This window comes from Strix aluco, chromosome 11, assembly GCF_031877795.1.
Source record: "Strix aluco isolate bStrAlu1 chromosome 11, bStrAlu1.hap1, whole genome shotgun sequence".
Taxonomy (NCBI): Eukaryota; Metazoa; Chordata; class Aves; order Strigiformes; family Strigidae; genus Strix; species Strix aluco.
Genome location: NC_133941.1, coordinates 2,709,901 through 2,726,090, shown reverse-complemented (window position 1 = coordinate 2,726,090; position 16,190 = coordinate 2,709,901). Strand labels below are relative to the sequence as shown.

Below are 16,190 nucleotides of genomic sequence, written 5' to 3'. Positions count from 1 at the left end.
CTCTAAAATAAAACCATTCTCCCCCGCCCTGATCTTTTCTTAAAACACGGGCAGAATTGTTCAGAACAACCCAAGGGAAGAAAGCCAAAGAGGAGGCGACCTCCTCCCAAGCCTCAGTGCTGGAGGTCGAGGTGTGGCCGACCCCCCCACCCCACCCCCCAAGCTCCCAGGATCATTCCAGCACCTTTGTCTCATTCCCTCCTGGAGCGACGCCCTCCCGCGCTGCCTCCCACGCGGCTCGTGTTTTCCTGCGGCCCATGAAGAGCTCTCTGTTCCCCCACATGAGTCATGCCCGCAGGCTGTGGGCCAGCGACATCAGCCCCTCCGCGGCCCTCGGTGGGGCTGAGCATGCTGGCTGCCCCTCGGCATTTGTTTGGAGCTTTGTGCCGAGTATAACAGCCGGGACTGTTTGTCGGGGAGAGCAAGGAGCTGAGAGAGTGTGGCTCGGCACAGGACGATGGCTACAGTGAGCAATCTGTTGTGGGGGATGCCATCCGGCGAGGAGGAGGAGGAGCAGCCCTGCTTTCACACCTAGTAGCAGGCAACCCCTCTCCTGGCATCCCCAGAGTGGTGCCGCATGCTAAAGGCTTGCCAGCTGTCGCTACCTGTGCCAGCCACCCTGGGACACTGGCACATGCTGCAAACACCTCATTATTTGACCGTGTTGGCACTTCATCTGAGACTGGGACAGAGAGGGTGCGGCTGGTTCTCAAGACTGCTTTAAGATTACAATAAGATCTCTTTATGGGCATAAAATTACCACTCTGCAGTACTGGCAAACCATCCCCTTTTCCAGGAAAGCTGCTTTGTAGTACCGCAGGAAAGTTATCCCTCTGGTGTTGCAAGCTACCCCAGAAGCAGCACAGTCCTGTGGCTACTACAGGTATTTCGGTCAAGGGATTGAATGACTTTATGACCTTGACGGATGCAGAGTCAGCTCAAGAGTGCTCAGCTGTGCAAACAAAATGTTGCCACCCCAGTGATAAGAGGGGAGGGTGCCCATGCCAGGGCAGAGGAGGGGAGACGGAAGGATACAGCAGATAATGATGACTTGGGGAGACCGCTCCAGCTCTGGGCTTGCCGTTTCAGGGAGATAGGCACCCCACGTGCTTCAAGCCAGTCCTCTTCCCTCTGTGGCAGGACCAGCCAGCCCAGTTTGCCAGGTCTGTGCTATAATCAAAATGTGTAATGAAGCATTTTTCTACTCATTTGCTTCTGCTAGCATTGCTGCAGATTAGAGCCACCCCAGAGTGGTTTGCTCACCTATGGACTTGGTTTAAGTTACACCAGCAAAGCCCTCTCCGTGTCTACCGGGGAAGGGTGCTGGGTGAGCTCCCCAGTCTAACACTGTTTTAAAATGTCAATAAGGCAATTACACATAGAGAGACACACAGCAAACTTGTCTGTTCCAGTGCGAGGAGAGTTCTGCTTTTGCTCTGAATCATTGATCTGTGCTCACTATTTAGTTCCTGTCTGAGGGTTAGACTACAGCTCCAACCTGCAGTTCTGTTTTAGATTTGACTGAACCTCCATGAAAAGGTCAACTACGTTTATGAGATTCTAGCACAAGAGATGGGAAACACCTGATGGCTGCTATTGCTTTCTGAGGCCCTTTTTGTCCATGAGACTTCAGTACCCTGATCCCAAATCCTTCCCCCAGTTTGTCCTCCAACCCTGGCTACATGCTCTGTAGCCAAATAACATCCCCCCCCCCCCCTTTTTTTTTTTTTCCTTCTGGAGGCACAGCAGCTGTTCTGTTTTGCTGCTGAATGAAGCAATGTTTTACCAGCTACGGTTTACTGATTTGCAGATTTTGGTGGCAACGCTGTCACGGAGTTCCCACCATCAGTCCCTGCCAGCATTTCCCGCCTGCCACACAACACTCAGGCCTTTCAGCTGGGCCGGTGCAGTTGTTCCCAGGGGCCATGCTGATCAGGGAACTGATCTAGCTGAAATAAATTGCAAAAACAAAAACCAAAACAAACAAACAAAAAAGAGGAACATAAAATCCTTACTATTTTACAGGGCATTTTGTTCGCTGCTTTTAACCCCCATCAGTTCCTGATGCAACTCACTGCAGAGTCACAGGAAGAGTTATTTGGGCACAACCAGGGCTGAGCTGGAGTAAAATGGTGGGAAAAAAAGCCCGGGATGAGAACGCCCAAGGTAGCATTACTACTAAAGCTTCCTTGTCCTTAAACCACAGCCAGGGTTTCTTATCTCAGACTGACATTATCCACGAGATCACCATAACTTTCCAGTAAACAGCCAATTCATTTCACAATTTACATCATTACGTACCCCGCACACACCAGAGAATTAGCTCTACAGATTCCTTTAGGGCCTTAAAAGGATCCTTAGGCTTCAGTTTTCATTTTTAAATGAATACAAGCATTCAACTGAGCTGTAAACTATTAAAGCGAGACACTACTTCAGTGATAAACAAAATATTTTCCTAATAATTCACTTAACTGTCCCATTCATGGACCTATGCCTTTGGAACGGGACATGCTTTGGGATTCCAAATGACACAAATAATAACAACAACAGCAGCACATTCCATTTTACTGAACGAAACAGTGATATACCAAAAGGCTCATGATACATTATCACTGGCTGTGCAGGAGTGTGGGTGGGAAGCAGGAGGCTGCAAGAAGAGACAGATAGAACGGCTCCTACATGCGACTTTTTCCTCCGTGCTGCTATTTGCCTTTTTGCTCAAGAAGTGCAGCAAATATATTAACACCCGCGTGAAAAATGAGCTGAGGTAATTCCGTCTATGAGCATGTGATCAGTCCTGCTGCCACAAATGTTTTCCCTCTAGGTCTGTATCTGAATCTCACACAGACTGACTCACGCTGCACCCGCATACGTCACTACTACCCGGCAGCGTCAGACTGTCATTTGTTTCCTTTTGGAACGGGATGTTCTATAAAAGCTTCAACTCCCACTCGACAGTTTATGAAATTGCAGTTCTTTCACATACCTCCTTTGTTCCTGAGCAGCAAGGAGTTTTCAATTTGTTTCTAAGGTGCTAAAACAGGAGCAAAGAGTGGCCTGAGCTCAGGGATACCTCAGCCAAAGCTCTAACAGGATGTGTCTTTCAATAGCATGAAGGTGTGATGGTTCTCAGTGCGCAGTAGAGTTTGTTCCTGAGGGAGACAAATGAGGTACAGTGCAGAACTGTTGCTTCCAGGGTTGCTGCTTGTTGTACAGCCCCACATCTCATTCACAAGGGTCCTTCTCCCGCAGCCAGGGAGAGATTGTCAACATAAATAGAAGCTGAAGCTCTGGATATCCTAATGGAACCATCAAAGCAGAACCAGCTCTGCTTCAGAGTGCCTCACCATGATGCTCAAATACACAACAGTCGCTTTTCAGTACTGGCGAGTTTGATCCTCTGCTCCTAAAATGCTAATCTACATCTGTATCTTAGTCTGGATCAGGTGTGTGCTTCAGAAGTGAATCCGACTTACTGTGCTTCGATTCATACTGAGGCACAGCTTCAGAGCTCAGTCTACAGGACTAAGCTAGTGCTAAACCCCAAGTGTCAATAGTATAGACATGGAGTCCTCAGCACCACCTGGTTTGTTCTGGTTTGGTGCTCCTGTTACATCAAACTACCTGCTACTTACCTTTTAGAGCCAAAAGTCCTGGAGTTGTTAGATCCCAGCACAAAATTGCAAAAGAGGAAGGTGATGTGGTTCTAGGGGTGCAGCAGAAGAGGCTACAATCCCTCAGGGATCCCTGCCCACGTAAAGACCAAGTTCATCAGGATACACCCATAATGCTGCCAAATTTCCTGCTGGGAACATCCTGACAGGCAGCTGATACAGGACAGAACCCAGGGAGCGGGGAGCCAAAGAATGAAAGGATGCAAAAGATGATGGCATTTCTCCTGTTTACTTTTGGGATGCTGCTATGATTCAAGGCAGGCTAAAATGGATTTGTCCTCACACTGGGTGCACTGTAAAATGGATGCATCGCTATGCAGAATCCAGTGTCCCCTGCTCCAAGTGCTGCTCCCCTATTTACCAAAGAGCTTTAACCAAATGGAGATCTTCGATTACTTCCTAAGGGTGCAACCATTCCTAATGAGGCAGTCAATGACAACTTTGTGTAGTAATAAGAGTATTCCTAGCATTCTTCAGAAAAAAAATATTACTTATTATCTGCCTCTGGGAATAAAACGGGAAGCTTAAAGATGGAGAAAATTTGGAAAAGCGAAGCTTCTACGTGCAAACTTGCGCATAGTCTTTCTCTGAGACTAGTGCCTGCAAGAAGATGCCCTAAGAGTGTCTGAAGATGTTTATTCTGACCTCCTGGACCTTTGTCCAAGGTACATTCATTGGGGTTAAATAAATAAGCATTAACAAACCCAAAGCTCCAGACCTTCTACTGTCCTGCACTGAGCCAAGACCTTAAGTAAAGAGGCTTAAGGCACATTTATATTTCCTTTGACCTAAAGACCAAGCACAGCTCAGTCCACCCCAATCACTGAGTGAAAAGACCTTTATGGCTGCGCTACCTTGCATTCAGCTGCCTGAGAAATCTTTAGAAACCACTGTAAAGGCAGATCGTTGCAGCCTGGCACTCCCTGCTTGCTGCAGACACCTTCACATGCAGCACAGGCTGGGGAGAGCAGTCAGCACCCCAGCCCTGACTTACTTTCACAGCAGCCCTCAGGAATCCTCCTGGTACTGTCTGGCCAGCTTTAGGTAATGCTGCACTGCAGGAATAACATTGCTCAGGCTCTCAGTACCGGCCCTCAAGCTTTGGCAGCCGTCAGGACAAAAGACAATCTATAAATGCAAGTCATTATAATCTTACAGCCATCACTTATAACTTTACCTGGACTTACCTGGGTTGATGTGGAGGGCAGTGTTTCTCTTGACATTCAAAATGAACGCGTGCACTAAAGAATACGAGGCTTCTCGTACACAGGGTATTGTTCTGGATTTCGTATTTCTTCGGGGTTGTCTTGGCAACGAAGAGGGTTTGCTGCTAGAGGTGTGTGAAACACTGGGCAACAAAAAGCAAAACGACTCCCACTTGTTTCATTCCATCACCCAGTTAAACCAGACTCCTTTTCAGTCTGCTGGGATGTTATTAGTGTGTTGTGTGTCGGGAGGGGCAGCACTAATCAGCACAGACTCCTCCACCCCTGGCAACACTGTGATTTTGAAAATAGCAAAAAATGACATTTTTCATTGGAAAATGATGTCTATCCAGACACGCTTACGAGCTCTGTTCCCTTTCTCCCTTCAACTTTAGGAGTAGCTCCCTGGAAGGCAATGGAACTGATTATGGATGGTTTTAAGCAAAATTAGTTTTGGTTTTTGTTTTTCCGTTTCAATTATGGAAATTTTAAGTGACTTCAGTGAAGTCAATGGGGTTACTGTGGACTGATTCCAACATAACTGTGTTTGCCAATTTGCTCTGATCTAAATGAGTCCTTCTTTTGTGAAGAGAAGAGATGCTGGACAGCTAATGGTACACCTGGTCAGCAAGTGAGTGGAAATGCTCCACTTGCCCTTCAGGCTCAGCTCCTTCCACAGACAACAGACCTTTATTCGCTGTGGATGATGAACAGGAATTATTCTGGAAAGTTTTTAAAGCATTTTTGGAAGCGGTTTCACATTGCTTATTCATGTCATTTGCTTTTATTTTTACTTACTGAAGGCATTAAAAAAATTAACCCAAACAGCTGTTCAGATTCCTCTATTTTTTTATGTAGCAAAGGGAAAAAAAGTCTGAACAGCTGTGTCAGTAAAACACAAGCCAGGTGGCCTCCCTAAGGCAAAGTTTGTATGAAATCTATAAGATAATGTTTTTATTATCTGAGTTATTGTATTTCTTTTTTATTACTTTGCTCTTGTGGATTCTTAAAGAGGTATTGGCCATTTATTTCTTATCTTCATCCTCCTCCATCAGTATTTAAGCTGTAGCGTAACTCAACACAGATGTTATGGTGATTCAGCCATGAAGGGTGAAAATCGCCCTTTCAGCACAATCCTCCTGAATCTATTTTGAGAACTTGAATGGGATTTAAGGCTGGCTAAGGAGCAATTTTACAGATCTGGCCTTTCTGTGCGGAGAAACTCAGGCCATGGCACCAAACACCTCCCTAGGGATGTGCAAGGGACTGCCCATGAAATGCTGGAGGAGGGAATTTGTTTGCCATGTTGTGTAACTAAGTCACCTGAGATGCACAGTTCTGTTCCAGTTCCTTGACAAGGTAGCTGGATCATCCTCAAGCAGAGGCTAATGACTCACAATTACACAACAGCCTGAAAGAACGGTTGTTTTGTACGCCAGTGTGTGAAACATTGGGGATTTGTAAGCTGCTAGCCAAATTCTCAGCCGGGTGGCGCTGAAATCTATATAGCCAGATGGATTTACACCATGGTTGCTCCACTGCTGTCATCTCAGAGCATATCCCTACTGACAAATGCTCATGAAGAACTTCCCCTACTAAGGCTTTGAATTCCTCAACCAGTCTCCCATCCTACATGGAGAAAATTTTAGCCTTCAAATCTCTGGTGCTCCTCCATGCACTCGCTATCGTCATGAGAAGGTTCCAGCCACCTGCTCCAAGCCCTGTGTTTCATGGCACCACACTCCATACGTGCTCCAGGCCATCACACCATGGTCCAAATCCTAAGTCTTGTCCAGGCACCCACTGCTCATCTGCTAAGTCCCTTCTGTATAAACCCACCTAAGAGCATGCTTCTATTGCTATAAGGAAGCTTCCTGATTTATGGATATGTTTCTCCATAAATTGCTTATTGATATTTTCTTCCCCGACTTCTGTCCTTGGATTATGAACTCTGCAGAACAAAGTAAAAGCACTGAAGTGTCTTAAAATTGCCAGCCACATCGCAGGTCTTACAGCAAGTGATATTCATAATAAGAACAGCAGTGATAATTGTAGTCATAATTAAATAATTTGTTGCTGTTATTATTCCTTCTCCTATTCCTATAATATTTGACATACACAGGCGCCAAATAGTTTGAGTCTGAAGAAACATTTTCAGGTGTCAGAGTGCAAAAAAAAAAGAGAAAACAGTTTTATATTATTACAAACACATATCTAGCTAATATTGTTACATATTATTATATAGTAATTTTATATTGAATTATTTTGCTGAACTTTCTATGTTTCAAAGTTGCTTTTCAGCTTATAGCATAGTGATAGTATATAGCTAAATACCTGAAATTTCTTTATATATCAGTAGGATTAGGATTTTTTTCTTCTTTTTTTTTTTTTGGCTTGAGAAAGAAAATATGTAAAAATGTCCATTTATGAGAAGGACCATCTTCTGGGGAAAACAGAGCAGAATCATCACTGACTCTAAAGGAGAATTTAATTCTCCTCTAAATCATTCCCTTTTGGTACATTTTCTTCATATTTAGTAGCTGGATGCAATTCCCTCTATATGTACTAAGCCTGTGTTATTACAATTCCAGCATGATATATGTTTATTTGGAGTCTAACAAGATCATGAATCAGGAAATAGCATTTCACTTTATATTATGTATTTATTTATTGTGTTAGGATGAAATTTACCTGGGTCCAGAGAACAAAATTAGGCTGTTTCAGCCCTTGGTTTCATATAAGTTATTTTCCTCTCAATGCCTATGCCCTGTGGACAGAAATTTATTTCACCGGTGCTGAATGAGAATTCTCCCATTCTCTCACTGCCTTTAGGTATGATTTCTATACCTTTCCTCCTGCTTCCAATTTTGTATCCATTACTCGAATGCTTGGAAACATGATATATAGTACCAACAATCAGAGAGTGAGAAAGTCTGCAGTATGTAGAGAATATTTTTTGTTCCTATTCAATCCTTTTGTAATTAAAGAAATCCTACTCAGTAATTTGATGTCTTCAGTGACATTATCATACGTCAGATCCTAACCTTCCAGTTGAATTTTAGGGGCTGGTTGACCATTAGAAAGACTACTTTGCAGATAGCTTATGGGATGCAGGTTTGGAAGATCTCGGTTCTTCTCTGAAGTATGTCACACACTGAACAATGAAATTAAATGGAATGTGTACTAATAAATGTAAATATGAAAGCAGAAAATTACATCACAGAATATAAGAAAATTCAATGTATTCAATAATATAACAGTAATTATCTTCAAAAATACTAAAAATATCAGTGAAAAACATTATGAGAACTTTGATAATTGTCCAAACATGTTCTGCTTGCTGTATTTGATAACTTCGCAAGAACTTAAGTCTCAAAGACTTGGAGTCTCCGTGAGATTAGATACTATTCGTACACAAAATGCAGGAGAGAAGTTAAATGAACAAATAGCAAGTTTATCTCACATAGAAGAGTTATAAAATCGTTAAGCAAGTAAAAGTTTATTCAGTTAGTTGGCTAAAGCCCAGCAAGGATTTCACAACACTATCAGCAGGGTGTTGAAATATTAAAAAAAACAAAAAAACAACCCAGCAACCAAATGCTCAGTTTCAGAGAAGCATTCTCATTTAAGAAACACTCTCTTAAGTATTTCTTAGATAAGGAGCTGTTTATCAGCACGTCTGTATGTTCTTCATGGAATCAAGGTCTGTGCAAGTTTTTTCCACATACACCAACATTTTCTCAGTGTTTTGTGATTTCTTCTTGCTCAAGCACCAGGAACAGGAAAAGTGGAAGTAACAAGCACGTACAGTTACAAAGTGGTATGACATAAATATTATTTATATTTACGTAGTGATTTGAGCCAAGATAGAGAGTATCACAGTGTAATGAGTTAACCAACAGTAATTTCTCTTTCTTGTGCACAGAGGAAAAATATCTCTTAAAAACATGGATGGATAGGCATATATCAAAGCAGGAGCACAAGGAAAGGTAGCTCATGCAACTGCTGATATAAGAGAAAATTGGAAAGCTCTGAAATAAAACAGAAACAAAATTGAGGTGTAAAGACAATGAAAAATGTGCTCTGGACATCCAATAAAACCCCGGTGTAACTGTATTGATCATGTAGCATCCTTTGAAATGGAATGTTTCTGAATTTCTGCTCTGTGATAGTTAGGAATAGTCTGGCCATCTAGGAAATATTTCACCCTACCTTCCAGCACAAACAGAAGTTTAAAAACAATGTAAAGGTAAATACTTGCTGATGCCTAACACTTCATTTACCAACAAGAAATGATGCATTTTGTATCAGGATTACATTATAACCAAGACTAATTTTTGTATTGTCTTTGGCAATTCTTTAACAAAAACACCTCCTGAGGAAACACGTGTAACTCACAGGTTTTCTATGTTCAGGGGAACTTCTCTCAACAGCTGACTTACAAATGTTCATACAAAACAAGCTGTACTGTAACCTGCTTTTAATCTAGCTGCCAGATACTACAGAGGTAATGTCCTTGGAGATGGCACCAGGTTTTTGAAGGAGCTACCCAGTGATAAAGATCTTATGGAAAACCAGAACTATTTAACAAAACCAACCAATGAACATACCCCAAATTCTCTCAGGAAAAGGGAAACATCTCACCATCATAATGTAAAGCAACCATCATCCAGTAAGAACCCAGGCCAAGCCTCAAGAGGTGCATCACAGCATGAATTATATTATAAGGTCGCTTGGTACAAGTGCACAGATTGACTGATCACAAACACGCCTGCAACTTCTGTATCCAGGTCTACTCTCTTGCTTAGTAAAAGAAATCAATCTCCATAAAAAAGCAACCACTTTATATATCTACATTTATACATGTAAATTCATCAATATTCAAAACCAAAACTATAAATTCAAAGATCAGTTCTGGAAACAAAACAGGCATCATCAAAACACAAACCTAAGAAGAAATAAAAGGGAATAGAAGAAAAGAAGGGACAGCTGACAAGTGGTAAAGAAATAGTGAGAAAATATTTGTGAATATGTTGGATCATTATCAGATAGATCTTCCCTTGCATCCAGTTTTAGTTACTTTTGAGAATAGCTGCGTGACTAAAAATTCACTCATGTCTGTCATTCTCAAGACACACACTATGCAAGATGCAACCCTGGAAAGCAAACAAGCAGGAGCATTGTGCACCATTTGAGTCTTGTTGACTCCTACCATGGCAAAACTCTGATTAGGAGTAATTTTCACTGAGTAATGTGGCAGACTCTGCATCCAACAACCAAATGATACTTTCCTGAGTCAAATGCAGTTTATAAGGCTTAAATCATTAAGCGTGACTGAGCTGACCAATCACGCCGCACGAACATGGACTCATCATCACTAAGTGATGTCAAAAAAATAACCACATCAAGAAAACCAAAAGCTTAAAATTTGGAACAGCACAGACTGAAAAAATTCAGTTTCTACACAAGCAATTTGTCAAAAGAAAAAACACTAAACTTGACAAGGAATTTCTTTTGCTGAAAATTACATGCTCAGTTATGATTACATTGCTGGTGTTCCCCTGCTCCTCTTCCTCCTGAGTTTCTATCTAGGAAATATTTCCAGAACTTGCTGGTTCAGTGACCTTTTTCAGAGTCTTGGCATTCAGCAACAAAGCCTTATTATTATAAATACTTCAGCTATATCATTTCTAAGGAAATTAGACTGTCATAATCTCCTGCTGACTCTCACCTAGCAATTTTAAATCCTTTAGTGTGGGAGAAGACTCTGAGGTCAAAACACTAATTTTGTTATTTCATTAAAAACTAAGGAGGAAAATTAGGATAAAAATTCCAAAGCCTGGGAAGGGAATTCAGGAAACATTAAGACGAGAGAGGATGAAAGCCAGCACTACATGGATAACTCTAGAAAATCCCAAGTCAAAGTACATCACAAATTTCATTTTGGTACAAGATGATAAACAGTACACCCGGATTGCAAAGACTTTTTTTTTTTTTTAAAAAAGTTTTTTTAGCCTTGCTCATTCATCCTTGTACTTGAATAACAGCCCATCCTTGAGCTTACAGTCATGCAAATTCTCCTCACTCACACATGAAGTTACACTGGCTTCCAAAAGATTACTTTTTTGAGTACAGACATCATCCCTGAACATTAACTTCTAGCCTTCAAACTTGTCACGTAATATCTATTATTTAGATACTAGCTACTATCTAGAAATGCAGTTTTGACGTGACCAAGGTATTTCATCACCTCACAGAAGTACATGCAATGAATCAGCGGTAGCATGAGAGATCCTCTGTCAACTCTCTCTCGCACTCAGTGTTGCTTTACAGAATGACATAGTATCAAAGATAATATCCAGCCTCTGGAACAAGCAAATCACAGATTAACTAATACAGAACATTAAAGCCCAAAGTAATTTTCCCTGCCCCCCTAGAGAACTGTAACCAACACTATAGAAAAGGCTAAATGAAATCTTGCTGAGTCCTGTGTGGAGCCCAGCTGCAAGCCAAGAGTGATGTAAGATTCGCCTGGAGTTTGAACTGAGCCCTCTGCGCTGTTCTGAGAGCTCACCATTAAAAGAAGAATAAATGTTAGCAATAAAAAGTCCAAGAGAATGAACATCTGAGAGCCCAGTCTAAAGATCTGCAAGGGATCTCATAAATATATAGTAAACATCCTCACTGATGGATTCCCCAGCAGAGGAAAATTCTACATTACCCACAAAGCACATTTTTTACAAACCGCTTCTTTCTGTCTGGATACAAAGTGAAGCAGAGCATTTAACATATAACTTGTAAAATTCAAAGTTTAAAGCCAAAGAAAACAACCAAGATTAGAGCTGCTCAACAAAATCATATCTCCCCCTTCACACAGTTTCTTTTTATTTTTATAATTTGTCGATGAACCAGAAAATGAGACTCTTAACTGTCAGTACTGTTAGATATCACGGCTTTGGGTACACAAAGATAAATTAAACAGCATGGGCTTGAATCACGTCAACACTACAGGCAACTGCTGTGGGGTTTGCCACCCAATGTGTTGGTAAGGGATCAGGGTGTTCGCTGTCGATTTGTACTTTGGTGCCCTAAGCTCTAAAGAATGCAGTAGGTCCTGGCAATTTTTGTTGGCTCAGGTTCCTCATACATGGGCCATGTGTGACCAAGAGTAGCTTCTCATGAAGAATACAGCAAAAAGTTGAACACGCTCTGCCAAAAAGCCCCTGGGAAGCAGGGTTTGTTGGCACATCCCTACCTTCAAGCAAGCAGCCAGCGGGGGTGCATCTTAGAGTTCTTCAGCTCCAGGCAAAAATGGCATAGGTCTCCTCTGAGGCAGGCTCTGAAAGCAAAATTACAGAGGATACGACTGGTAAACACAAAAGGGAAGACAGAAGAAGCATGCACCAATGAATATGCATACACAGAACTGGAATACTGCTCTGTTACCAACAGCATTTACACATATAGGATTCTGGTTTTCCTCCTGGCATTCAGCCCTGGTGAAACAGCTGATGCTCTAGAGTACAGTGGTCCACCCTTCTTCCAGCTGGTCAGATACCAGCTGAGGGAACCCCTGTAAGCACCGCGTAGCTCTGGCAACAAGGACTCGCAAGTCAAGTTTATGCCCACACAGAGGTGCTCGAGGTGGCCTTTAGCTGCTGAAATTCCCACTGCCCTCACATCTACTCCTTGTTCTCTCCTAGGTCACAGCAGAAGAGGATGTGGGTGAAACACAGCTAGACTGGTCATGGACTACCTCTTGGGATCCATCATGTTTAGACCCTATATGCTGGAGCTGCAGTGAGATATCATTTGAGAAAAGGAAGAGAAAATGTGCATCTAAAAAAAAATCTGGCATAAACCACATAGAATAGCTAAAGAATAAGAAGTGACAACAAGCTCTGCAGTCAAGGAAAGGGTAAAATCCTAGCCCTACTGAAGTCAGTGGGATGTTTGCCAGAAAGCTCTAGACAGCTTGTTTTACCCAGGATTTTTAATTAGCGATTAAATGATTCAATGGCAAGTTTGCTGTTTTAAGAAGGAAAAAATCATAGAATAGCTCCAGCATGCCTCTCCCTGCCCCACCTACCCCTTGGGAGGTACAGATCATACACAGCTTTTTTATGGGAGACTTGACAGGTATTTCATTGAACCTTAGTTGAAATCTGTAGTTTCCCAGGGCCTGTTGCCTTCCCCAGTTTGGGGATGCAGATAGGAAACACCTGCTAATGACACCAGAGACACAGCAAACAGCAGAGTTATGTGTCACCAGAAAGCACGCTGGAAACCTGGCCTCTCCAGTACGGACACAATCTGTCTGATGGTGGATAGTATAGATGAAGAAATAGGATGCTGCATTCATTTAATTGATGTACGTTTGAATGGATTTGAATTCTTCTGGAATGACATACCCACAAATAAATAAGGCATCTTGCCACCTTAAGGCTTAAGTCACTTTGTTAAAAGCCCCACAACCCAAATGATCTATTCACACCACACACTTCTCTTATTCTACTTGATTTTTCTGCTTTTCTCAGTCTCCTTCTGCTTTTCCTTCCCCAAAGTACACCGGTTTCTATGGAAACAAAACACGTCATCGGAATGGACAGAACTTGGTGACATCCCCAAGTGCAGACAGAAGATGCAATTTAAATAAGCGTTTTGCAGTTTCTAACACGAGCTGAGGAAGGCGACGGGCGATTATCCCGCGCACGTGTGCGTACATGTGTTTGCGCGGGCGGCCTCCCGTGCGCGCACGCGCTGCCTCTCGCCACGCGATTCACACACATGTAACGCCACCGGCTCCCTGGGACAGCGCGCAGCAGAAGGCTCCGCAGAATCCATCCCATCCTATTCTGTTTTAATATAGCTGAAAATTGCTTTGACAGCTGAATGGCTTCTTTGTTTATAACTCGTTCTTAGCTGACTCTGCTGCATTATGTAGCTTTGTAAAGAGATTACTTTGTCAAGAACTGAACATATATGGCCTGAGCATGAACAATTCAGCATGATGAACTGCATTCATTTTATATGACGTATGGGGCTGCGATCCTGCTGCCTTTCATGTGTCTGCTTTTCTCTGTGGGTTTTGTTTTCTGATCTTTAGTGTTTCTTAAATTTTCTTGGGGTCTTTGGGATTATCTTCTTTACCCTTTCCTGGACAGATGCAGAGAATTTTCAAAATGTCAAATCTCAATACGTTGTATCTCACCCTAAATGTTATACGCAGCCAAAAATTTGGTTTGGTACAACAGGAGACCATCATTATCCAGTTAGCTAATCAACCACCTGCAAATATCCTACTCCTGCCCTAAATTGCTACAGTTTTGTTAATATTTGAATTGGTTAATCAGTTGAATTTAATATCAGAATCTTCAACACAGCGATGCTGCAGCAAAGGCTTAGAGAATGGACCCCACTATAAGAAACACTGTATGGAACATACACAGCTTCTTACCTTGTCCCTTCATCCTCAGCCCTAAAAGCAGTCCTAAGTAGGAAGATCTCTGTCTACATGACTTTGGTACAGCTGCACAAGCCAGTCCCTTGTTTTCACAAAGCCTTAACAAAAATATTGAAGGGAAACCAGCCTGCACGCATTGCTGGCACTACCAGGGCTTTGCACTGTGCACTGAATGAGCTTTACTGGCTCTGCTGGCCATGGCCTTCAATGGTGCTTGAGTTGACTGTACTGGTGGTCTCTTACCACTGTTGCAGTTTCTACTTCTAGCCATGGCTTGCTTAGAAATTACATTATTTCAGATTCACTTTGTGCCCTGCCCGGAGGCACAACACAGACTCAGGGCATTTTTCTCTGGTTTCTCCTGGCTTTTTCCTTTCTCCCTCCCTCATTTTTTTAAATAAACACCATTACTTCTGATGGGTAGATGATATGGTCTATATAAAGATGACTAAGAACATTAATTGTCCTAACGGCAAAATTCCTATTGACTTTGTAGTAGGCGTTACATTGATCTTTTGCGGGTTGGAGACTGAGAGCTTTACTTAGAGACATCACTGGTTTTCTTGTGCAGGACACTGAGCTGGGCCTTGAAGCATCTTGCATTTCAACAGTTTTTGCTCAACCCATGAACTGGCAAAACTCCAATTTACACTACGCCCTGCATTTTGCACTCAGTGGTATTTTACCACTTCTGAAAATACCAACCTTCTCTAAAAACAGAGGGGAAGTTTGTCAGACAGACAAATCCCTCCTTATCTCTTAGTCATAACCATGATCCACTTCAGATGATTTAAAGAGCTTCGTACATATTAACCTTTAAAAAAAAAAAAGACAAGAAAAAGACTTCTTTGCAAATCACTGTTTGAAAACAGAAGCCGCAGAAAGATTCCTCACAACCTTATTTGCTCCCACGCATACTCCTAATGTGCACATATTTCACAAGAGTTGGCACACTACATGCTAATTTGTTGAATATATATATTTTAAATTCACCATCTGTGTGGAAGTTCTTTGTACTAGAAACTAGTATCTTGACTAATGAATTCCTTATCTTCCACCCCTCCAGCAAATGATGGACTGCTGTCTATCACTGACAAAAAAATGCCACTGACCATGCAATATTCAGGTAAATGATGAAAGGCCGTACAGGCAGTTCAGAAACAATTATTCTTGCTGTACTGGGAATTTTCAGATTTAGCAAGAAGTCATGAGATCTTCAGAGAGTCAGTAAATTTCCACAGACGGTTTCTGTTCTTCACCCCCCCTTGTGGCAAACCTGGCTGAACCACCAAACATGTCTCAATCGGTCTGCAACCTGCTCTGCCGCAGGAGCCCTCGGAAAATCCCAGGCCAGCAGACACCAGCTGTATCGGGTTATGGCTGGTGCCAATACAGCAGCAATTTGCACCATCACTGATTGTGCGCGGTGGTGGGAGAGGGTTGAAGTCAACTGGATGAAATACACCAAAAGCACTGTGCAAAAAAAGGGCATGAGAGAGAGACAAAGATAGTCATGGTTTGCAGAGGAAATGTAAATAATTTCCAAGATCAGAGGGCCCTGATACAGCCAGAAAATGAGAAGTAGAGAGGGGAAGGAAAGTGTGTCATCAACTGGCAGCAGGATCTTTCTGGAGTAAATAATACAGCTTTGCATATTCTAAGTGTGCCTCGCACTTTACTTCAAGGAGAACTCTGTATTGTTAATATCATAGACGACGGATTTCCATGTTCATATATCGTCTCATTTCAGTGCTGCTGGCACCTAGAAATCTGAATTTAAGTCTCAAAAAAAAATCTAAAATCCCTGCCTCTGACTCTAGTCTTAGTTGTTCCCTGCCAGTGTATGAA

The 16,190-nt window shown here is 42.3% G+C and overlaps 1 protein-coding gene across 7 annotated transcripts in view; it reads right to left on the bottom strand.

The window, feature by feature from the left end:
- The window catches only part of SLC6A6 (solute carrier family 6 member 6), a 118,094-nt gene that overhangs the window by 90,852 nt on the left and 11,052 nt on the right, over positions 1-16,190 (bottom strand). For 4 of the 7 annotated variants that reach the window (XM_074835653.1, XM_074835656.1, XM_074835658.1 and 1 more), the window contains exon 2: positions 12,135-12,218. The gene's annotated coding sequence lies outside the window, so the exon portion shown is untranslated. Of the gene's footprint in view, positions 1-2,986; positions 3,153-4,861; positions 5,023-12,134; positions 12,219-16,190 lie in introns of all 7 variants that reach the window. The other 3 variants (XM_074835654.1, XM_074835659.1, XM_074835661.1) reach the window with 2 other exon arrangements.